This window comes from Herpailurus yagouaroundi, unplaced genomic scaffold, assembly GCF_014898765.1.
Source record: "Herpailurus yagouaroundi ecotype Mexico unplaced genomic scaffold, PumYag 557, whole genome shotgun sequence".
In the NCBI taxonomy this organism is placed as follows: Eukaryota; Metazoa; Chordata; class Mammalia; order Carnivora; family Felidae; genus Herpailurus; species Herpailurus yagouaroundi.
This window is the reverse complement of record NW_024412774.1, coordinates 2592944-2606736: the sequence shown is the minus strand read 5'-3', so window position 1 is coordinate 2606736 and position 13793 is coordinate 2592944. Positions and strand designations below refer to the sequence as shown.

General features: G+C 40.3%; 1 pseudogene; it reads left to right on the top strand.

Annotated features, from left to right (window-relative positions):
- Positions 1-6507: 6507 nt before the first annotated feature.
- LOC121023378 (solute carrier family 25 member 39-like) lies at positions 6508-13257 on the top strand (annotated as a pseudogene).
- The last annotated feature ends 536 nt before the right edge of the window (positions 13258-13793 follow it).

Genomic DNA, 13793 nt, shown 5'->3' with positions numbered 1-13793 from the left:
TCTCTTATCCTCTCAGGTGGTTTCTTTCTTTTCTTTTTAATGTTTACTTTTGAGGTAGAGACAGAGTGTGAGAGAAGGAGGGGCAGAGAGAGGGGGGAGACAGAATCCAAAGCAGGATCCAGTCTCTGAGCTATCAGCCCAGAGCTTGAGGCGGGGTTCTAACTCATGAGCTGTGAGATCATGACCTGAAGTTGGATGTTTAACAAACTCAGTCACACAGGCACCCCCAGGTGTCCCTTTATATTCTGTTTCTTTCAATCGGTATCAATAATTACATCCATTTCAGAGATGTGTGCTATCAGCTGGGTCAATGAACATATGCCTAGCAGAATACCTAGTATGTTAATTTCCCATAATATCTACATTGGTCTACAGATTGCTTTGGCCAGATCTTATGATAAAGCTTTATGCTTATAATCTAGTCTAGTTTAAGCACTTTCTTTGGGTGGGTATAATCCCCTTGGGTGGCTACTTTCATAAGACTTAGTAGGATGCAGGACAATGGAGGAGGATTGAAGAATCAAAGTCAGAAGACCAGACCCACATCCAATCCATCACCGGTCTTCTTATAGCTTCCAGATCTGAAAACTGGATCTTTGGGGATAGAGAAGTCACTTAGAAAAATCAGGCTTCCTAAAAACTTCCCCCATCCTTATCCACTACTCACAGTTTCATCTAATGTCGGTCTTCTCACACAGATCTTTGTGATGGAGCTTTTCAAAGATTCTGTTATTTCAGATGTGCTGTGCCTCATAAGAGGTGGTCAACATGTTAACCAGATATTGTTTGACTTACCATAGATCAAGCCTTGGGGTCTGTGGCAGTCCAATCTCCACTCAGTGTCTAGAGATTCCTTTTTTTTTTTTAATGTTTATTTTTGAGACAGAGAGAGACAGAGCATGAACGAGGGAGGAGCAGAGAGAGACACACACAGAATCCGAAGCAGGCTCCAGGCTCTGAGCTGTCAGCACAGAGCCCGACGAGGGGCTCGAACTCACAGACCATGAAATCGTGACCTGAGCCGAAGTCGGACGCTTAACCGACTGAGCCACACAGGCGCCCCTAGAGATTCCTTTTTATTGAGTTTATCTTGATACCACAGTAGGTCAAAGTCAGTAGGACCCAACTCTACCATCTTGTGTCTCAGGGAGGGTCAGACTTAGGATCTTAGGACCAAGGAATATAGGATCTAGAACATAAATATGGGATCAGGGACTCACACTACACAGCACCATCGGGGCACCTGGGTGGCTCACTTTATTAAGCATCCAACTCTTGATTTCACCTCAGGTTATGATCTTAGAGTTAGTGACATTGAGCCCCACATCAGGCTCTGCACTGACAGCGGGGAACCTGCTTGGGATTCTCTCTTCCTTTCTCTGTCTCTCTCTCCCCTTCCCCTGCTTAAGCTCTCTCAAAAATAAACATTAAAAAACTACACAGAACCATCTATTCATTCAAAGTTGACATAGAAGATTCCTGTGGTCTGATAGGAGCTGCTGTTTGATAATCTGTTAATCATAGGTCTGAACTCTTTCTGGAACAATGATCTTAACAACAGACTTGGTAAACTTTTGAGTTGAGATAAATGTGGAGTATCAGTCCTAACACTTTCTGGGGGAAGGCAGATATCAGTTTCTGTAACATGGTGTTTCTTTTATGACTATCGTCCTTAATAGCCCATAAAAACACCAATGTTTTTGTGTACATGGTGTGGACTTGTGTCCATCTGCAATGCCATCATGAATTCATATTGAAATGAAGGTGCATGCGTTAAATGATGCTGATAAGGCTGTCTAACATTCAGGAGAAAATAGGAGCCACCACCACCACCAACTCCAGGTAAACAAATTAGTTAGCTGCATTTTTAAGAAATAGGATTGGGAGGCACCTTGGTGACTCAGTTCAACATCAGACTCTTGATTTTGGTTCAGATGATGATCTCATGGTTCATGGGATCAAGTCCTGTGACTGGCTCCGTGCTGAGTGTGGAGGGTGCTTAAGATGCTCTCTCTCCCTTGGGGCACCTTAGTGGCTCAGTCAGTTAAGCGTCCAACTTCAGCTCAGGTCATGATCTCACAGCTCATGAGTTAGAGCCCTGCGTCAGCCTCTGTGCTGACAGCCTGGAACCCTCTTTGGCTTCTGTGTCTTCCTCTCTTTATGCCCTTCCTTCACTTGTGCTCAGTCTCTCAAAAATAAATTAAAAGGTGAAAAAAAAAAAGATTCTCTCTCTGCCACTTGCCTGCCCACATACACACTCACTCTCAAAATAAACAAACTTACAAAGGTAAGAAATAGGTACCCGTCTTTCTATGCCTGACTTATTTCACTTAGCATAATACCCTCCAGTTCCATATGTTGGGATGAGCACTGGGTGTTGTATGGAAACCAATTTGACAATAAATTACATTTAATGTATAAAAAAAGAAATGCACATGTGTACCAGTTTTAGTACACCATCTCCAGCAATGAGTATGTTTTAAACATTATTTTTATTTTTTTATTTTATTTTATTTTTTTAAATTTTTTTTCAACGTTTTATTTATTTTTGGGACAGAGAGAGACAGAGCATGAACGGGGGAGGGGCAGAGAGAGAGGGAGACACGGAATCTGAAGATGGCTCCAGGCTCTGAGCTGTTAGCACAGAGCTCGACGCAGGGCTCCAGCCCACAGACTGTGAGATCATGACCTGAGCTGAAGTCGGACACTCAACCGACTGAGCCACCCAGGCGCCCCAACATTAGTTTAATAGAAAACAACGAACGTTATTGTTCTTCTATTTTGTAGATTTTAATTATTGTTGAGGTTTTCCTATGATTTTGAGTGTAAAGAGTCCCTCATTCAGTATTGTCATAGAATGTTCCAAGACAGAGTGAGCACCAGGCTCGTGGATTGCAAATATAATAAAGATGTGCACATTAAAGAAAAAATAAGATTGGCATTTAAAAAAAAAACAGGCATGAAAGTTTTAAAAAAACCCACAGGCATGTATTCTGAGGGGGAAAATGTATACATAGAAGCAATAAGCTAATAGAGAATACCCAACAACCAAAGTAAGCCAAATTAGCCTTACTTCAGGAGCTCTGTTAATCAGTGGGAAAACACTGCCAATTATACATAGAAGTTGGAAATAGAGATAAGAAATTAAAAATAGTTATATGCAAGATATAGCTAAAATATTCAGAGCAGTGTACCTTATGGTTCAGAAAAAGACGTTTAGGGGCGCCTGGGTGGCGCAGTCGGTTGGGCGGCCAACTTCAGCCAGGTCACGATCTTGCGGTCCGTGAGTTCGTGCCCCGTGTCGGGCTCTGGGCTGACGGCTCGGAGCCTGGAGCCTGTTTCCGATTCTGTGTCTCCCTCTCTCTCTGCCCCTCCCCCATTCATGCTCTGTCTCTCTCTGTCCCAAAAATAAATAAACGTTAAAAAAAAAAAAAGTTTAAAAAAAGAAAAAGACGTTTATTCAAGTAATCTGAAAAGAAGCATTGCAGTGTGGTCAGATGGGCATATAGATTGTTGGTGTCAAACAGTGATGTCCCTTTAGGAAAGCAGACAGTATTAAAAGCTTTTCATCAATTTAACGATCTTGGACTCAGTTCCTCTTCTAGGAGCCTATCAAGTAGAACCACTAGGTGTCAATCTTATGTAATACAGAATTCTTTAAGTTGTCCAATGGATTGTATAAAATCAGAAACTGAAGATTGACAACAGAGCATGACTAAATATACCTAGTGTATCAATGTTGTACACTATAAACTCAAATTCAGACTTTCTTTTTTTTTCTTTTTTAATTTATATATGAAATTTATTGTCAAATTGGTTTCCATACAACACCCAGTGCTCATCCCAAAAGGTGCCCTCCTCAATACCCATCACCCACCCTCTCCTCCCTCCCACCCCCCATCAACCCTCAGTTTGCTCTCAGTTCTCAACAGTCTCTTATGCTTTGGCTCTCTCCCACTCTAACCTCTTTTTTTTTTTCTTCCCCTCCCCCATGGGTTCCTGTCAAGTTTCTCAGGATCCACATAAGAGTGAAACCATATAGTATCTGTCTTTCTCTGTATGGCTTATTTCACTTAGCATCACACTCTCCAGTTCCATCCACGTTGCTACAAAAGGCCATATTTCATTTTTTCTCATTGCCACGTAGTATTCCATAGTGTATATAAACCACAATTTCTTTATCCATTCATTAGTTGATGGACATTTAGGCTCTTTCCATAATTTGGCTATTGTTGAGAGTGCTGCTATGAACATTGGGGTACAAGTGCCCCTATGCATCAGCACTCCTGTGTCCCTTGGATAAATTCCCAGCAGTGCTATTGCTTTCAAAGAATACTTAACAAGTTCTCCTACTTCCAGTTTTAGGAAAATCAAAGTTGTGTAAGAGACTAGTGTTTATAAAGTCTGTCTCCTTTCTTAGACGAACATCACTAGAAGGAAGTAAATTTGCTTAACATTGGTTATGTTTGTATAGCATGGATAACTGTTTCTGGTTTTAAATCTTGGTTCTAAGAGCTTTTTGATGAATAGAAGTTTATTATGCAGTGAAGAAAGTTAAATCCCCTTGAAATCCACTCTTCCCCCCTGAATCCCAACGTATTTCCCTCCTTCGACTTCTATTTTACACCATCCTCTGTCATTGAACTTCCTCCTTGGGGTTTAGATTCTTTTTAACAGTTGAGATGGGGTCCAATGCCCATACAAGGTTTCAGCAAGGAAAATGAATGCAGAAGGATTGAAGTATCCTGACTGAATCATGTGGCTGAATAACTGAGGACCCGATAGTTACATACTGAGCACCTTAGACCAGACCTTCTCAAGAATTGTTGCCCAGAAGAATCACTTGAGTTCATTAAAAAAAAACACACACACACACACACACACAACACCTGTTAATGTTAAATAGAAAATGGAGACCAAACTTGAAAATTCCCTGGGGCAAATTCTACAACACAAGAAAAGACAGGTGTTGGCAAGGATGCAGAGAAAGGGGAACCCTCTTGCATGGTTGGTGGGAACACAACCTGGTGCAGCCACTGTGGAGAACAGTTTGGAGATTCCTCAAGAAATTAAAAACAACAATACCCAATGATCCAGCAATTGCACTACTAGGTACTTACCTAAAGAATACAAAAATACTAATTCAAAGGGACACATGTACCTTGATGTTTAGAGAAGCATTATCAGCAATAGCCAAATTATGGAAAGAGCCCAAGTGTCTATCAACCAATTACTGGATAAAGAAGATGTGGTGTATGTATATAGATGATGGATATATATATATATATATATATATATATATATAAATAGAATATTACTCAGCCAGAAAAAAAAGAAGTCTTGCCATTTGCAAGGACATGAATGGAACTAGAGAGTATAATGCTAAGTGAAATAAGTCAGAGAAAGTCAAATACCAAACAATTTCACTCGTACGTGGAATTTAACAAAACAAAGGAGCCAAGGAAAAGAGAGAGAGGCAAGCCAAGTAACAGATACTTAACTATCGAGAACAAACTGAGGGGTAGCAGAGGGTGCTGGCATGGGTTAAATAGCTGATGGAGACTAAGGAGAGCACTTGCCATGATGAACACTGGGTGTCTGAGGCAAGTGTTGAATCACTGTATTGTACACCTGAAACTACTATCACGCTGTATGTTAATCAACTGGAATTTGAGTAAAAAGTCTTAAAATAAAAATGTTTTCAAGAAGAAAATCCCCTGGGCAGAAGAAACCACTTAAACCACATCAGCAAAACTAAATCTACTTTATTTCATGAACATAAGTGAAACTGAAGTTGTTTCTTGTAAACACCTCTGATAACCATAGAAGAAACTTAACGTGGATGGTGAGCACTTATGGAGAGCACAGAGTTATAGAGTTGTTGAGTCACTATGTCGTACACCTGAAACTAATGTAACATTGTAGGTTAATCATACATCAGTTTAAAAATTCAAGAGTTTTTTTTTTTTTTTTTTTTTTTTTTTAAGAAACTTAAGCCATCTTCCTAAAAACGTTTAAGATAATGACTTTGAAACCATTCCCTGCCATCTGGAGATCTTCTCCAGAATAACCAACCATTGTAAAGGTTAAATAACTTCTCATTTTCATTTTATACGCTGTAACGTCATTCACCTGAGCTTCATGAGTTTTGAATTTGAGAGCACCAAGTTCGAAAACCATTCTTAAATCCACAATAAGCTCTTTCTAAATCTATTTTACTAATTTGGTGGTTTTAATTTTGCTATGTCTGCTTTTCTTTTCTTTCTTCTTCTTCTTTTTTTTTTTTTTAACACTCCCAATGCCCAGAAATATCCAGACCTGTTAAACAAGAAGCTTTGAAAGACCCAGGAATCCATCTTTTCTTACAATTCCCCCAAATAACTTCCACACGCAGCCAAAATTGAGAGCCAGCGCCTTAGAACACAGTTGAGGATCCCTCAGAGTAGAGAAGCTATAGCTCACCCTTAAAATATCCTTTTTCTAACATTGCAGTCACTAAATAGAAGGATGGTGTCCATGGTAAGGCCACAAGCATGAGTTTTTGGTTAAAAAAAAAAAAAACAGCGTGGAGAAAAAAACTGAGAGAATTGGAAAATTTCAGTAACAACATAAATAACAGGATTTTAAAAATCAAAATGAACAAATTGGCAAGAATGGTAACTCACCAACCCTGACACCAATCTCCTGGGCCAGTTCCTAAAGCAAGCACGCCAGGGAAGTGGGAAGAGAAGGTCTACACCCACCCATAGATGGGTGGGCGGGTTAATTCCTCCCCTTTTTATTGACTGAGGTAGGTTCTGGATAACCAGGTTCACAATGGAAGGGAAACACTGCTTCACCTGGGCTTTTGTGCCTCAACTGTTTTTCTCCACCTAGACCTTTCTTCTCAGGTCTGCTGACAACAAGACAGTACAGACCCAGCTTGTGATGTTGGAGCTCTTGGGGAATCTGGCAAAGAACCCCCAAAACAATTGACTGGGGCAGTGCCAAAGAAAAAGAACTCCGCTTATAATCTTAACTTCAGATAACCGTCTGTTCCATGATCCACATAAGGTGAATATTCCATGCATTCTGCATCAAGGTCTGGCAAGGGGCCTTTCCAGTATAAGAGATTGTGGAGCAGTACAATCATGGGCAAATTTAACAGGTGATGGGATTCATAGAGGCCCTGCCTAGATCCCAAACCCTGAGGTCGCCAGATTTGCTGCACAGCTGGAATCACCTGACATCTCTCACGCTGACTGAGGATTTGCTCCCACCTGCAGGCGCCCTGCTTTCATCAGCACAGCGTGTGTTCTGGGTATGACTAGTAAATGTAATTCTTCATATTTCACAGATTACAGAAGGAAACAAATATGATCACCTTAACAGATGAAAAAAAGGTAAATCTAGAAGATTCCATGTCTATTTGTGCTCTTAGATGTATCTTTGTAAATTAGGAAAGACAGGAATTTCCTTAACCCATTCCAAAAGAACATTAAAAAAAAAAAAAGAAAGAAAGAAAGAAAGAAAGAAAGAAAGAAAGAAAGAAAGAAAGAAAGAAAGAAAAGTAGCCAAAACCTCATAATGGAAAAATGATGACAGAATACCTTTTAGGATATGAGACAAACATACCCTCTGTCCCCAATCTTATTTCAATGTAGTACTGAAACAGCAGTTAATTCAGTGGGACAAGAAAAGGGACTTGGAAAGAGGAGGCAAATTTGAGAGTACATGAAATAATTTGGTATATCTGTACAAACTCCCTCCCCGCAAATCTATGGAAAAACTGTTTGAATTAATATTGTATTGTATACTTGAAAGTTGTTAAAAGAGTAGCTCTTAAGTGTTCTCACCACACAAACACCCACAAAAGGTAATTATGAGATGTGGTGGAGGTGTGAGTTGATCCTATGGTGGCAATCATTCTGCAATATATTAGTGTATCGGATCAACATCCTAAGCCCTTCAACTTACACAATGTCTTATGTCAATTATATCTTGATAAGGCTGGAAAAAAAATGTTACTAAGCTTTTAAATGGCACTTTTATGAATATAAAAATTCGTGTGTATTTCTATAAATAAATCTAGTTAGAATTTGAAATTTAAAAGGATATCATAAGTCAGTCAGAGACAGATAAATATCATATGATATCACGCATATGTGAAATTTAAGAAACACAACAGATGAACATAGGGGAAGGGTAGGAAAAAGAAGATAAAAAGACAGGGAGGCAAACCATAAAAGACTCTTAAATACAGAGAATGGACTGAGGGTTGCTGGAGGGGAGGTGTGTGTGGGGGGATGGGTTAAATGGGTGATGGGCATTAAAGAGGACACTTGTTGGAATGAGTGCTGGGTATCATATGTAAGTGATGAATGACTAGGTTCTACTCCTGAAACCAATACTAATTGTATGTTTACTAACTTGCATTTACATTTTTAAAAAAATTGGAGATCACTGAACAAAAAAACTTGGCTTTATTGAATTCCATTTCACCTCTTAGTTATCTTTATAGGATCCAAGATTGTATTTGTCTATTTGAAGAACTATCTTCCAACAACTAGTATGGCTTTTTCATCAGATAGAAAACTGTTATCTTATTTGCAAATGACATATTGGACAAAGGGCTAGTATCCAAAATCTATAAAGAGCTCACCAAACTCCACCCAAATAACAAATAACCCAGTGAAGAAATGGGCAGAAAACATGAATAGACACTTCTCTAAAGAAGACATCCGGATGGCCAACAGGCACATGAAAAGATGCTCAACGTCGCTCCTCATCAGGGAAATACAAATCAAAACCACACTCAGATATCACCTCACGCCAGTCAGAGTGGCCAAAATGAACAAATCAGGAGACTGTAGATGCTGGAGAGGATGTGGAGAAATGGGAACCCTCTTGCACTGTTGGTGGGAATGCAAACTGGTGCAGCCACTCTGGAAAACAGTGTGGAGGTTCCTCAGAAAATTAAAAATAGACCTACCTTATGACCCAGCAATAGCACTGCTAGGAATTTACCCAAGGGATACAGGAGTACTGATGCATAGGGGCACTTGTACCCCAATGTTTATAGCAGCACTCTCAACAATAGCCAAATTGTGGAAAGAGCCTAAATATCCATCAACTGATGAATGGATAAAGAAATTGTGGTTTATATACACAATGGAGTACTACATGGCAATGAGAAAGAATGAAATATGGCCCTTTGTAGCAACGTGGATGGAACTGGAGAGTGTGATGCTAAGTGAAATAAGCCATACAGAGAAAGACAGATACCATATGTTTTCACTCTTATGTGGATCCTGAGAAACTTAACAGAAACCCATGGGGGAGGGGAAGGAAAAAAAAAAAAAGAGGTTAGAGTGGGAGAGAGCCAAAGCATAAGAGACTGTTAAAAACTGAGAACAAACTGAGGGTTAATGGGGGGTGGGAGAGAGGGAGGGTGGGTGATGAGTATTGAGGAGGGCACCTTTTGGGATGAGCACTGGGTGTTGTATGGAAACCAATTTGACAATAAATTTCATATATTGAAAAAAAGAAAAAAAGAAAACTGTTATCTTGTTTTAGTTAATAATCCTCCAACTACTTTAGTTAGCAGCCTACCATTAAAAGGTATTCTTCTCCTTTTTTTTTTGACCATTTGTAAACTCTATAATATTCATATGTTGGTACTATTATTGTTGGTCTGTGCAACTGATATTTGATGTTATAAAGATGTCCCTTTGATATTCTTCTAGGGCTTATGAACATCAAGTGTTTTTGAAATTTATATAATATTTAAAATGACACATTGGAAGTAACCTAGAAAAAAAAAAAGGTGTCGTACGCAATAAAAGGCATCCAAGGAAGAAGTAAAACTTTCACTATTTGCAGATGACATATTACTCTATGTAGAAAACCCTAAAGACTCAATGAAAAAAAAACTAGTAGAACTGATAAATGAATTCAGTAAAGTTGTGGGATACAAAATCAATATGCAGAAATCTGTTGCATTTGCATACACTGTTAATGAAGTAGCAGAAAGAGAAATCAAGAAAACAATCCCATTAACAATTGCATCAAAAAGAATAAAATACCCAGGAATAAACTTAACCAAGGAGGTGAAAGACCTGTACTCTGAAAACTGTCAATCACTTATGAAAGAAATTAACGAGGACACAAATGGAAAACATTCCATGTTCATGGATTGGAAGAAAAATATTGTGAAAATGTCCATACGACCCAAAGCAGTCTACAGATTAAATGTAATCCTTATCAAAATACCAACAGCATTTTTCACAGAACTAGAACAAATAATACTAACATTTGGATAGAACCACAAAAGACCCCCAATAACCAAAGCAATCTTGCGAAAGAAAACAAAACAGGAAGTGTCACAATCCCAGATATCAGGATATACTACAAAGTTATAAAAATTAAAAGAGTATCCTGCTGGCACAAAAAGACACATCAATTCTGATCAATAGAACAGAGTAAAGAGCCCAGAAATAAACTCATGATTATATCATCAATTAATCTTCCACAAGGGAGGCAAAAATATATAATGTGAAAAGAATCTCTTCAACAAATGGCGTTGGGAAAACTAGACAGCTAGAATCAAAAGAACAAAACTGGACCACTTTCTCACACCATACACAAAAGTAAATTCAAAATGGATTCAAGACCTGTGAGATGTAAAACCATAAAATTCCTAGGAGAAAATATAGACAGTACTCTTTCTCACATCAGCCATAGAAATATTTTTCTATATATGTCTCCTCAGGCAAGGAAAATAAAAACAAAATTAAACCATTGGGACGACATCAAAATAAAAAGTTTTTGCACATCGCAGGACACCATCAACAAAGCAAAAAGACAACCTACTGACTGGAAGAAGATGCTTGCAAATGATATATCTAATAAGGGGTTAATATCCGAAATATATAAAGAACTTATACAACTCAACACCAAAAATACCCCCAAAGAATCTAGATTAAAATGGACAGAAGACATGAATAGACATTTTCCCGAAGAAGATATACAGATGGCCAATAAACACATGAAAATATGTTCAATATCACTCATCATCAGGGCAATGAAACTCAAAACCACAATGAGATATCACCTTACACCTGTTAGGAGGGCTAGACTCAAAAGGTAAGGAATTACAAGTGTTGGTGAGGATGTGGAGAAAAAGAAATCTTTGTGCACTATTGGTGGGAATGCAAGCTGGTGCAGGCACTGTGGAAAACAGTATGGAGATTCCTCAAAAAATTAGAAGTAGAATTACCATAGGATAATGCCATTTGATATTTACCCAAAGAAAAGAAAAACACCAATTGGAAAAGATTATGTGCACCCCTATGTTTATTGCAGTATTATTATTATTATTATTATTATTATTGCCAAGATATGGAAGCAATCCAAGCATCCATTGATAGATGAATGGACAAAGAAGATGTGATACACACACACACACACACACACACACACACGCACACAGGAATGTTACTTGGCCATAGAAAAGATGAGATCTTCCTATCTGCAGCAACATGGATGGATTAGGTAGTATAATGCTAAGTGAAACAAGTCAGTTAAAGACAAATACCATATGATTTCACTCATGTGAAATTTAAGAGACAAATGAACAAAGAAGAAAGAAGACAAACCCAAAAACAGACTCTTAAATACGGAGCACAAACTGGTGTTTGCCAGGTGAGAGGTCGGTGGGGGGAGTGGGTGACATAGGGGAAGGGGATTAAGAGCACACTTCTCATGATGAGCACTGAGGAAGGTACGGAATTGTGGAAGCACTCACTGTACTCGAATTTATAATTGAAAATTAAGAAAGGATGTCCTACTTAATGACAATAAAAATATAAAATCACAAGAAATAAATCTCATACAATATTATAAGCCTTAATGGATAAAGTATGAAGTTTTATTGATAGACACATAAAAATTGTGACAAATGAAGAATTACACTAAGTTCTTGTATGTGAATGATCATTATTATAAGGATGTCAATACTCTCCGTATCCACCTCTATATTCAGTAAATTGCTAATCCCAACAGAAATTTTTATGCAGCTGTTCTGAAGTGTATGTGGGAGACAGAGGGGGTTAGTGTAAACCATGCTACTCCCAGAGCACAACAGAGTGTGGGAGAGGGGATGTTGATTGAATTGGGTGGACCTTACAAAGATTTCACTTAAAAGCTCTAGTAATTGGTGCACAGACCGTGCACTGGCCTCCAGCCAGAACTGAAGCTACAAGGTGGCATCAGCTCCCTCCATCAAATGGTGCCTCAGGCACTGGGACTGTGGCCACCTCCCTCTGCATAACACCCCTGGATGTGGGGAAGGCACACTTGCAGGCTGTGTCCCTCAGTGGGCAGATAGCTGAGGCCTCCCTCCAGACTCTGGAGCCTCTGCTATGCCAAATTGCTCTCCTCTCTCTGGTCCACAGGGAGGTGCCTCCTATCTGCAGTGGTGTTCTGGAGCCCCTGTACTTGTACCCAAATGGAAACAAGTACCTTGTTTCAGGACTGTGCTTGCCTCACTGGCATCGTGGATACCTCTGTGAAGACTGTAGGACAGAAGAGGACCCTGTGGACTGGCCTCCCAGCCACCCGTGTTAGCCACTGCCGTCTCCTTCACTGCCTATGACCAACTGAAGGCCTTCCTTTGTGGTCAAGCCCTGACTCCTGACTTCTTTGCACCCATGGTGGCTGGTGCACTAGCCCACTTGTAGCTGGTGCAGACCAAGCTGTAGGCTCAGCCTGTGTCACACCGGGAGCTTGGTGCCTGTGCCCAGCTGCCATGGCTCAGGTTGGCTGGCACTCACGGAGGCCAGGGTCCTGCTACCCTTGGGGATGTGCCCTTCTCAACCCTGTCCTGGTTCAACTACAGCTGGTGAGCAGATGGATGAGTGGGCTCTGGCCAAAACACCAGACATCTGTGGGAATCATCAGCTTTGTGGCTGGCAGCCTCTAAGGGATAGTAGTGGCCATCCTGACTCCATGCCACCTCACACTGGGAGCAGTCGCGGCTGTGAGTGACGTCTGCTGTGGAAGATCCTGGCTGAGCCAGGCACCACGGGACTCTTTGCAGGCTCTGTTCCAGCGGTCATCAAGGCCACCCCCTCCTGTGCCATAATGATCAGCACTTATGAGGTTAGCAAAAGCTTCTTCCAGAGGCTCAACAGAGAACAGCCTCTGGACTCTTCAAAGGAGCCAGAGGACAAGGACCACATCTCTTCCATGGTTGAGGGTGGGGCAGAAGAAGACTGAGCCAAGGGCCTTGTCCTCAGCACTGAGGGGAGGGGCCTCATTTCCCTTCCTTCTCAACTATGAGCTCCTGGGGTAGGGAGCTGTCCCTCTAGGCCTGCTCTGGCCCCCCTAAAACAGCTTTCTTCCTTCTGTTCCTCATTCCCAAGCCCCAAAGATAATCACATTTCTGCCCCCACTCCCACCAAGTTCAAGACCAAATCTGCTAACTTCCCCCTCCCTTCCCACAAGTTTCCTGTGTGCTTGCTGTAGCTGGGTCTGCCCATATTCCCACCCCCACCACCCCCCACCCGGAGCCACAAAACTCTGGGCCTGGTGTAGTCTGTACCCATCACTTGAGTCTATTCCTTGAGTCTAAAGATGATGAACTTCCACAAACAAAAACAAAACAAAAAAAGGAAAAAAAATCTATAGTAATTAAGACTTATTGGGACATGGATGGACAAATGAATCAATAGAACAAAAGATCCCAGAAGCAAAGGCAATCAATATAAAAAGTTGCTTCTTAACAGATTGCTGTGCAGCGGGAAAGGCAAACT